Here is a 12,186-nt window from a genome sequence, read left to right as displayed (position 1 = left end):
AAGAAGTGAAGGATTAGTGTTTATAGGTTCTGCTTAAGCTAAAACACCAGATGGAGACTCTAAGGAGTTTGCAATTTGATCCTACTTTGGTTGTGTGTCTACTTTGCTATGTCAGTCACCCTGCTGCCCACATTAATTTGACCATCCAGAAGACCCTTTCAAGTCTTGTAGAAGGTGTCACCAGTTGATGTACACAATTCTACTATTGTCATTAAGTGGAGTCTCCAGTACAAGTCCAAGTTCCAAGAGTATCTGTCTTGGATAGGAATGTGTAGCCTAAGGCAGCTTTCCTAATTATATGAGTACATGTGTTTTGCCCCCTCTCTGTATTGGACTCAGTCATGCAGCTGCTTTCAGAGTTTATAGCCCTAGGCTAGGCCTTCCAGATCGGGCTCTTGGCTCTATCATCTCTGACCATGTACCGATTCATAGGCACCCAACACAGATTAGCCTGTCCTAGAGGGAGAGAAGATCTTCGAGAAACAGCCCACAGACCCCATAAGAAACATTCTTATGTTGATAGGTCTTTATTATAGTAACTAGGAAGAAGAGTTCAGAACGTAATACAAATCTGAGCCTTGAAGATTTAAGCTCCAAGTAGTGTCTTGTGGGTCACCCTTCATTCAACGCACATTAGGGTTAAAGTGAACAGGTCTGACTATGTCAGGTACACACTGGAGTCTGCAGGAACACTTTACTACTGGTGAGACTATCCTCTGGTTGTGAAGGAACATGTTGAAGGACTCCTTTGCATGCTCTTCTCATGAGGAATCAAAGCCTTGAAGGACTGGGTTATTTTAGAACCCAGCGGTGCCAGGGCACAACACCTGAAACCTTTGTGGGTAACCTGCTCCGGCGTACGAATCACAGAGACACGGGACACTTCCTTCGGCGTCAAAGATTCAAGGTTTATTTGCTGCAGGGAAACACAGAAATCACGGTAAGTACAACAAGTGTAGTTCAGAGTGACTGCTTCAAATTGCTTCTGTGGATCGCTCCTTTTATACACGATTTTCCCATAGGTTTGCATAGCAGACAAAAGTTTACAACCCGGTTCCCACAATTATCCCCCAGAGGGGTCGTTTTGGTCACTTTGATTCACATAAGGTCCGGAATATAAGTGCGGAAACATTTGGCGGTTCCCAACTGTAAAAACCCATCTTCCCATCATTAGTACATTCCAATCAGCAGTAAAACAGATCGTGATAGGAACAAAGACAGGTGCAGAGGAAGATGGAGACAGTGGGGAGATCGGAAAGGGTGTAAAAGGGGAGGTATCGGGAAACACGAGATACAGGCATCAATGGGACGTGCCTAATGAGATGCACGGCTGAGACAATAAACCGGCCGCTCGAGATGGGCCTCGAGCGGCGCTATCTGCCTTACAGTATCATCCCCCTCGTCATAAAGACATTTACAAGAGACATGTGTCTTCCGCAAATATCTTGGGAGTCCCAGGGTCGCGAAGCGGACAACGTCCGTTCGCTGGCTACTTGAGGGCAAGAGACAAAATGGATGCCGTATCTAAGATGGAACCCGTGGGTACAGATAGAAATACCCACGTAATAGACAAACGGTTTAGGTTAGCACAGCGAAACTGCGTATGCCCACTAAACTCGTCATTTGCGGTTCATAGATACCAGACTCGACCATATTCGTGCGAGTCGAGAACACCACTTACAATTGTCACGGAACCTCAGACGCTCCTTTTGCCCTCATGTAGGCAAGCACTAGTCGGAATCATACTCGATATTCATCAGACCATCTAGATGTTGCTGTAGCATAGCTCTGTCCAACCGAGTTCCATTGGTAACAGGCGGCTGTCTCATACACGTTGTAGCACAGAGGCCACATAAGGCAGGACCGCACTGCACACAAAGGCAACACGTGAACAGGAACGTCACGACAACTCCGACGATCATCAGAATCTTCCAACCCCAAGTCGACATCAGGCCCCAAAACCACCCAAGTAGCGTCCAATCCCCTACATCCACGTGTATGGATTCGGAGATCTTATGCAACTTCGAGATGGCTTGATAAACGGTCGGAGCGTTATCAGGAATGAAAATACAGCAGCTCGAATGGATCACCTTACATACCCCACCCCGATCTGCTAAGATCACGTCTAAAACCATACGGTTTTGTAACGTCATAAGTCTATCCGCCTGAAGTTCTGTGGTGATATTACCAAGGGCACTGGCAGTAATGTTAGCTGTCGATTCTACCACTCGAGTCAACTGTCTCAGGTTCCTACTATTAACCATAGGTCCCCAAAACGGGAGGAAACCCTTGAAAAAGTCTCCTGCCTCTTGACCGGCAGTGTCCTCTTCGCTAATTACGCCTCTCACAACTCTAGTCTTGTGATAATCTGCATCTACAGTAAACGTCGGAGGCAACAAATTTGCGATAAAACATGAGCCCATAAAGTCAGAGGGCAACCATGCATACGCACGATCATGGCAGATAAAGTATGTACCCTTGGCAGCCAGAAACACAGGGGACGAGACCATCGGCAGAATGTAATTTTCAGTGCAAGCACTCTCTCCAAGTCGGGCTTTCGATCTTCGGCCACGACCTATGAGACAAAAATTACCAATGTGGGGTACGACCCATATCGGAGGCGAGCTTTTAAGCTGTTTTTCACTAGTGAACACACTATACTCGCCTCTACTCAGGACCCTATAGGCTTGTACCTCTTCTTCTGGAATAAGCGAGGGATCATAGATATCGCTATCTAAGTCCTCTATTGCTATAGATAAAGGTTTTTGATACGAGGTAGGACCAGAGTAGGGGGAACGTGGTTCTCGAATGGGGTGGAAGCCTAGTGCGCTTCGAAACATTGTTTGAAATGCTCGAGCAGACCCTTGGGAACTATACGGTAACACCAGATATGGAATTCCCTTATCCGTAGTATGTGGCATCAACCCACACACCCAACAATTAGTAGTGTTAACCACTAACTGATGCTGGTGAAGGAGCTGAATAAAGGAATTGTTGCGGAATTCTGCACGTCTAGCCTGCTCGTGTTCAGGTAAGATGTGAAAGGAATGAGGAGAAACAGTGGAGGTAAGTTTAGGATCAGGGGTAGGAGTAGGTATAGCAGAAGGTAAGAAGTAAGACATCGTGTAATACACCCCACCCGCCAATAATGCAGAAATAGTCAAAAACAATACAAATATTTGGAACATAAAACATTTGGTACGACTAAGTTGTTGCAACTTGAACCTTTGCGCCTGAGCTTCTTCCAAGTCCATCAGCTTTGAAAACGCCATCCCCTATGACCGTCCGCAACGTTTCTTGACGCACTTCGTTCTGTGTAGCAGTAGTCAATTCCCAGGAGTTCCCAGGAACCGACGGTCTTTAACCTAGCGTCAAGACCTACTAACCAGAAAGAAGTACGCGCGCGGCCCTACGGCCTTTATTTATAATCAATGTCTCTCAGCTGTGGAAGCAAAAAGTATAAGGAACAAAACTCAATATATATATATATACAAGAATAATCACAATAATACGAATGTTCAAACTGATCACGGAAAGCGGGATAATGCAGTTGTCAATGAATCAAAGCAGGATCTTTTATTAGTCTTTAGTGCTAGATCGCAAAAAGTATCGGGTTTTCCCAGGACGTGTCTGTTCGTCGAACAAAGGATCCTTTGAAGAGACAACGTCCTGCTGATCAGTTGAGTGTTCTGGTCTTGAGTCTTTTGATGACAAATGTTCAACGGTGTTTTTCTGCTGCACTGAGGATTCTCCGACAGGTTGTGCGTCGCTAAAAGGTACAAACGCCGGCAATCCTTCGGTTTCAGTTGATGCAATGCCTCTCCTCACCCACGGGTCTGCCGGCAAAGGGATAGGGACTTTCTTCGTGTGGGTGGCGTGCACCCAGTTCTTCCGTCCCTCAAGACGAACAGCAGTCCTCGTGGCGAGGAGAACCTGGTAGGGTCCAGTGAACCGCGGATCCAAATTGTTCTTGCGCGAAAAGTTCCGCGTCACCACCCAATCTCCGGGCTGGAGCTGGTGGCCTGGACCCTCCGTCTGCGTCGGCAGTGCTTCGTAAACCTGTTGGTGAATTAACCTCAGTTTAGCAGTCAAGTCATGAAGATAATTGATCAACATTGGATACTCAAGATCACAAAACGCACCTGGTCTAGGAACCCCCCAAACATTCGCAGGACGACCGAACACTATTTCATAGGGACTAAGCCCTACTCGGGAGTGTACAGTCGCCCTAGTTGACAGTAATGCTAAGGGTAAAGCGTCAGGCCACGAGAGACCAGTCGTAGCCTGAATCTTTGCTAGCTTTAGTTTAAGGGTGCCGTTATACCCCTCAACCAAACCAGCTGACTGGGGATGATTGGCGCTGTGGAATTTCTGATTAATTCCAAGGCCTTTACACACACTCTTCATCACACTCCCCACAAACTCACTTCCGTTATCTGACCACACGACTCTAGGCATTCCGTACAGAGGAAAGTATTCCTTCAGTAGGATTTTCGCAGTAGACAAAGCAGTATTGTCTTTGAGAGGATAGGCCTCAATCCATCGGGAGAATGCGCAAACCACAACTAAAACGTATTTCAGGTTATTGCATCGCTCCATATGGATGAAGTCCAATTGAATCACCTCAAAGGGACATGAAGGGGGAGCAAAACTGCCAGGAGGAGTTGGGGTTCCCTTACCAGGATTGTACAACATACATACCATACAGTTCTTAACCAAGCGTTCAGCACATTTCGTGATGCCATCATTCTTCCACACGGGGGACAGCAGCTTACAAATACCTTTCGCGCTAATATGTGCTAACCCATGTGCCATTGTCACAACGGCCAGTACATACGCATCAGGCAACATCCATCTTTTCTGATCCGATAAATCAATCCAACAACCACTTGCATCCAGCTTTCCCGTACTTTCTTTCCACTTCGTCTTTTCAGTCTCGGTGGCCTCTTTCTGAATTTCCTTCACACTCTCAATAGTGTCTTCACACATACCCGACTCTGCAGGCCACCTAACCGAACTCGTCACATACATTCGAGTACTAAGGTTCCGGGCAGTCTCCTTAGCAATCTCATCCGCAAACGCATTACCACGACCAACATCATCCGTCACCTTACGATGCGCACTACATTTAACAATCGCTACCTGCTTAGGCAACGTAAGTGCATCCAAAAGATCATTCACAAGCTGACCATGCTGAATCTTCGTACCATGCGATGTCAAAAAACCTCTCTCTCTCCACAATCGTCCAAAGCTATGGGCGACGCCAAAAGCATATTGGCTGTCGGTAAACACATTCACACGTTTCCCTTTTGCTAACACACACGCTCTAGTGAGAGCGATCAGCTCTGCAGCTTGGGCAGAATTCTGATTCAATCTTGCAGTCTCAACAACAGTATTCAACGTTACAACAGCATAAGCAGTAGTCACATCGCCATTCGGCAACTTAAAACATGAACCATCCACATACAGCGTTCCATCTGGGTCTTCCAATGGGGTGTTTTTAAGGTCCACTCGACCTTTCGTTTCCTCTTCTGTCCTCAAATAACAATCATGTTCTGTTATTTCATCTGACTCTGAGTTAATTGGTAACAAAGTCGCCGGGTTCAGAACATTGCAACGTTTTATTTGGATATGACTTGCCAGCAACGTCAACTCGTACCCAGACAATCTCGCACTCGTCAAGTGCTGAGTTTTCGTACGATTCAGAAGAGTGTCAACTGCATGCGGAACCATCACCGTAAGCATATTATCCATGACCAATCCTGCTGATTGTCGGATGGACACCGCAGCTGCCGCTGTTGCTCTCAGACAACTCGGCAATGCTCTAGCTACCGGGTCCAAGGTCGAGGAAAAATATGCACATGGACGTTGCTTACCACCAAAAGGTTGCGTTAAAACACTCAAAGCACAACCTTCCCTCTCGTGAACATATAACGTGAATGGCTTACTGTAGTCAGGAGTACCTAACACAGGAGCCGAACACAACGCGTCACGCAGTTCAGAAAAACTTTTCTGACATTCTTCCGTCCATGGTAAAGGAGTTGAAACATCCTTGCACGTAAGGGCCACTAATGGTTTCGCTAGCAATGAAAAATTAGGAATCCATTGCCTGCAGTATGACGTGATACCTAGAAAGGCACGCACATCTCTTTGGGTTGTTGGCACAGCCATTCGTGCAATTGCAGCAATTCTCTCTGGGGTCAACCGCCTTCCCTCCTTTGACAATAAGTGACCTAGATAGGTTACTTCTTGACAACAATATTGGAGTTTAGAAGGTGACACCTTGTGATTTAACTCACAGAGATGTTGCAGCAACGACACCGTAGCAATTTTGCAAATGTCCTGAGTATCTGCAGCCACCAATAGGTCATCGACGTATTGGATTAAGGCCGCACCAGCCGGCAACGTAAACGCATCCAGCTGACCCTTCAAGGCTTGACTGTAAATCGATGGACTTTCACAGTAGCCCTGAGGAGCGCGTTTAAACCGGAAGCTACGTCCACCGAGAGAGAAACCGAAAAGGTCCCTGCTCTCCTCTGCAATCGGGATGCTGAAGAACGCATTCTTCAAGTCAATCACCGAAAACCACGATGCAGAAGCTGGAATCAGAGTCAGTAGCGCCGTGATGTCAGGCACAACGGGGAACTGAGGAATCACAATTTTATTTACCTCCCGTAAATCGATAACAAAACGATAAACAGGTGGCTTCGAAGGATCAGTACGTTTAAGAATGGGCAGTACAGGGCTGTTGCACACGTTTCCCCGAGTCTCCTCAATAACGTCTTTCTCGATCAGATCATAAATGATCGCTAACAGTGCACGTTCACCATCAAGAGAGATCCGATACTGGGGAATACGTGGCAATCGCACATTGGATTTCAACTGAACAACATAAGGGGAGATGTCAAGCAGGCCCACATCATTGGGACCCGTTGCCCACAAAGACGCAGGAAGAGAACTCAATTCCGGTGGAAGCTTATCGAGAGATAAGTACATAGGAGAGACAACCCTCTCTCCCAACGTAAGCTTTACACCCGCAGGAGAACAATACAGAGTTGCATACAAACATTTAAGCAAATCCAAAAGATTTTCACCACAACCAGTAGTCAAAATCAACGGAGCTTGGAGCTCACAAGGCCCAATTTTAAGGGGCAAAGGGCGCGAAACTGGATTGCTAACCGGGGCGCCAGAGAATCCAACGGAAACATTTGTTAAGCCAGACAAAGGTGCGCCAGGGAGTTTCGAATGCATAATGGAACTTTTCGCTGCACCAGTGTCCAACAGAAAAGGCTCGACGACGCCCGATGTAGCAACTGCGACGTAAGGCCCTCTCTGATCAACCGGAACTGATACCACTCCCTCTCCTTGTCTTTGGCTGTCCTAGTAATTACTGTCGTCAGTTCCCTGATCGACGTAGTAATCGTCTACATTGTACTGCGCAGATCGTCCTTGCGATGATCCACGCTGATCAAAACAGTTGTTAGAATTTGATGAGTTATCTGAACGATCATTCTGAGCACCACGACCTCTACCACGTGACGTCTGCTGTGAACCACCACGACCTCCTCTAGATGAATTACCACTATTACGATCGTTCAGAACAGGACAATTGAATTTGATATGACCCTCCTGTCTACAATAGGCACATTGATTGTACCCTAACGAGGATCTTTGGGAGGAGGAGTCATTACGAGATTGTGATCGGTTCGACTGCGGCTGCGATCTATTTTGTTGCGAAGCATTCTGATTCGAACGCGGAGGATACGCTTGCTGTAACAACACTTTAGTTTTAAGCTCTTTCGTCTTTTTCTCAGCACGTTCGTTCTCTTCTTTCTCTCTATTCTCATAATATTGTGCTGTGGCCAATATCTGTGCTGAGGTAGAAACGGCCCACGCACTTTCTGAATTCTTCAATTTATTGCTCAAATCGGGCAATAAGTTAGAGACAAACTTATCCACGAACAACCGCTGACCACCCTCAGTACTCATATCCTGTCCACTATGGTCGATGAATGCCTCCTCGAACCTCGTAAAGAAGTCGGAGACACTCTCGTCCTTCTTCTGTTTACAAGCTGACAATTTGTCCCAGTTCACCCTCATAGCTGGCATAAGAGTTTTCATTAACGTTATTATTCTTTGGGGAAGATCGACAATCAACTGCTCGGGTTTAGCACCACCAGTTTGTCGACCATCCGCCGCTACAATGGCAGCCCAAGCACCACCTAATTCATTGGGATGGTTTTCCTGACGAATCTTAGCCCATACCGGTTGCGGTACGACATTGCCGAACAGCATATCAATATCAGCAAGGTTCATTATCGTAGCATCTACGAGCTGTGATAATTCCTTATAATACCCTGTAGGATTTTTGCGAGGGTCAGGCAAGGATTGCTTCACCTGTAACACCTCTGAGCGTTTCCATGGGAGATGTATCCATACTCTCTGGAAAAACGGCAAGATCGGATGTTGGGCTGCAGGATTACCTGGCATCCATACTGGTGGAACTTCACGCATAGGAAATTGACCAGACTCATCTGGCTGTCTTTCAACATCCTCAACAAACAAGGCTTGGGGTATAGGAGTGGGACGGAAAGATAGCAACCGCTCGACAGCACGTCGAACGTTAGTATCCACTATCAGTCCATTCGAGAACTGAAGCTGTAGATCAGACAAAGCGGACAGCACCTCGTCAGGTGCATCGGCCGATATCTGATCACGAAGGACCTTACACATTTCCTCGAACACGTATCTTTGGGTTGGTATATTAAATTGACAGAATGTATCGAGTACAATACGTGGTGGATTTCTAAGAGGATGTGTCATCCAACCCATCGCCATATTATATAGCGAAGCGCGTTCCCTATTACCGGGAAGCTGACTACGTCTCTGCGGACCATCTGAACCAGCGGACCCAAGAACAGGTCCGAGCGAATGAAAGAAACTAGCCGCAAGAGGAGAAGTACGACTACGAGTAGAGGGAGAAGTATAGGACACAGGACTAACAAGGGAAGAGGTAGAAACAGAAGCAACAGCAGGAGTTAACAAAACAGGAGCAGTAGCGGGAGCAGGAGTATGTGGAAGTGGAGGAGCAGTAGGGATGGCAACAGACAAAGGAGCAGGAACAGTCGGAAGGACGGGTGCAGTTTGAGGAACAGGCTGAGGAATAGGTGGCGGAACAAGTACAGGGGGAACCACTGGAGCAGCGGCACCCTGTACATACGGAGGTGGTGACTTCAGAAGATAAGACATTAAAGGATCCTCAACTGGTTCTTCCTTCTTATCCGACTCCGTAGGCAAAGCAGGATAGCATTTATCTATGGACATACGCTGTAGCCTATCGAACACTTCCTTTTCCTTATCCTCTTTATCACGCTGAAACTGCTCTGCTTTCTTTACAATGGTAGCAACACCATCTCTCTGATTTCGTTTAGTCTGTCTGATTTCTTTCTGTCGGGCTTCTTTACGCCACAACCGAAAGGCATCAAACATGGCCGGCCTTGACTTTTTCGCAAATAGTTTAACCTCTAGATTATCTAAGATTGGAGTCTCAAAACTACCATGAGGTGGCCAACTAAGGACACCGTCCTTCTTTGTATAACGGATCCAATAATCATTAAAAGTAATCGGGCCTAGCCCATGCTTACTGTACAGTTCATAAGTCGGAGTTCCAACCGGAGGTATCGGACACGAGTCCTCCAGTCGGGAATCCACACCGCAAGGTCTGAAACAACTAAACAAAGTACTGCGACTAGGCATCTTGCACACTAGCCGAGTTTCACAAACTTCAAGGGTTACAGGATTTACCAAGTCCCAGCAAAGAGCGAAAACCCTCGGTTTTGGCGTCTGCAGTCGTCAAATATCACAACAAAGTACCAAGAACCACAAATGCAATGGAACCATGCAACAACTAAGAACTACAACCAAGAACACTGGGAGCGACCCACAAATACTTAACTCAAAGATCGATGGCGTCACCAGGAAGGCCCGTCAATCGTCTCGCTATACCAAGGTCTACGCCAGGCGCCAAAACAGGTCTACAGTCAGGGCAGCAGTCCGTCGCAGCCGTCAGGAGGCGGGAATCTTCGCGGGAAAAGTCTTCGGGCCACTTATTTCGACAACAGGATCGATGAAGCGGAGTGCACCTTCCCTCGGAGATTTCACACGAAGTTCCTCACGATCGTCGGGCTTGGACCGGTACCACTGATGCAGCCCCACGTTGGGCGCCAACTGAAGGACTGGGTTATTTTAGAACCCAGCGGTGCCAGGGCACAACACCTGAAACCTTCGTGGGTAACCTGCTCCGGCGTACGAATCACAGAGACACGGGACACTTCCTTCGGCGTCAAAGATTCAAGGTTTATTTGCTGCAGGGAAACACAGAAATCACGGTAAGTACAACAAGTGTAGTTCAGAGTGACTGCTTCAAATTGCTTCTGTGGATCGCTCCTTTTATACACGATTTTCCCATAGGTTTGCATAGCAGACAAAAGTTTACAACCCGGTTCCCACAATTATCCCCCAGAGGGGTCGTTTTGGTCACTTTGATTCACATAAGGTCCGGAATATAAGTGCGGAAACATTTGGCGGTTCCCAACTGTAAAAACCCATCTTCCCATCATTAGTACATTCCAATCAGCAGTAAAACAGATCGTGATAGGAACAAGGACAGGTGCAGAGGAAGATGGAGACAGTGGGGAGATCGGAAAGGGTGTAAAAGGGGAGGTATCGGGAAACACGAGATACAGGCATCAATGGGACGTGCCTAATGAGATGCACGGCTGAGACAATAAACCGGCCGCTCGAGATGGGCCTCGAGCGGCGCCATCTGCCTTACAGTATCATCCCCCTCGTCATAAAGACATTTACAAGAGACATGTGTCTTCCGCAAATATCTTGGGAGTCCCAGGGTCGCGAAGCGGACAACGTCCGTTCGCTGGCTACTTGAGGGCAAGAGACAAAATGGATGCCGTATTTAAGATGGAACCCGTGGGTACAGATAGAAATACCCACGTAATAGACAAACGGTTTAGGTTAGCACAGCGAAACTGCGTACACCCACTAAACTCGTCATTTGCGGTTCATAGATACCAGACTCGACCATATTCGTGCGAGTCGAGAACACCACTTACAATTGTCACGGAACCTCACAGGATGGTGGTTTGTTTTAAGGCATGCTGTGGCCGATTGACTTTCTACCCTTGAGCTCCTCCCTCTATTATTTGTACCTTGCCTAAGACAATTATTTTAGGTTGAGCCTATCTGGACAGCGCAAGTTGAAATTAAACCTTTGAATTCCAACACAACAGTGGAAGAAGGTGCTTCAGAAAGACAGCGCAAGTTGCCCTATTGTGAAGGATCTATTGGAGTCCTTCCAAGAAATTACAAGGGCCAAGAGCCCGCCAATTGCTTACTATTGGGAGGCTTGAATGTCGCTCTCATTTGCTTGAACTTCCAGGGGCTTAAAGCCTGTCCATTGCATGGCTTTATTGTTATTCTCATTTGCTTGCTCCTTATTTGATGACTTTCCTTGTCCATATTGTGTTTGTCCCTCCCCTGTAGTATAACCTCTTTACTATCCTCTTGACTGGCTGACTTGTGTTCTTCCACTTCTCACTTTTAGTAACCTACTTTTTTTGGGTTAAGCACTCCTTCACAGTCCATGTTTTCCAACTCCCTCCCTCCTGTTTTTTTGCCTCCCCTCCACCCAAACAAATACCCTCCCCTATGTGCTCAGTTTGCTCTTTCTCTCTTATGGTTGCTCACTGTGCCTCCTATGTACCTCTTCCGCCACATCCCTCCACACTCTGTTTAGCTGTCTCCCTCGTGTACTTCTACCTCTTGCCCCCCTGTGTTGCTGTTTCCCTTGAGTGCTTCTCTGCCACTATCGAGTTGCTTTCTACCTCATGCCACATGCCCTCTTTATGTTGCTTTATCCAAACCTGCTCCCCCCACCCGCGGCTCCATCTCCTCACCACCCCTGCTATTATTTTTTCATGTGCTAAATCTGTCACCATTGGGAAAGATTGAGTTACGGTGTTTGTTGCTTTGCCCAACTACTCAGGTCAATGTTAATAATGAATGTGGTGGTGTGCACACCTGACTTTTCAAGATAATCCATAATCCATATATTTAAACATCCTTGTCCTTTTGCGTGCAACCTGGGTTTCGCCTTGCCATCGCGCAATT

The 12,186-nt window shown here is 47.0% G+C and overlaps 1 protein-coding gene across 2 annotated transcripts in view; it reads left to right on the top strand.

Annotated features, from left to right (window-relative positions):
• The window catches only part of CTBP2 (C-terminal binding protein 2), a 161,682-nt gene that overhangs the window by 87,927 nt on the left and 61,569 nt on the right, over positions 1-12,186 (top strand). The window lies entirely within an intron of this gene.

The sequence above is a fragment of the Lissotriton vulgaris genome, chromosome 5 (genome assembly GCF_964263255.1).
Source record: "Lissotriton vulgaris chromosome 5, aLisVul1.2, whole genome shotgun sequence".
NCBI lineage: Eukaryota > Metazoa > Chordata > Amphibia > Caudata > Salamandridae > Lissotriton > Lissotriton vulgaris.
The sequence above is the reverse complement of the archived record's forward strand: the minus strand, read 5'-3'. Positions and strand labels throughout refer to the sequence as shown.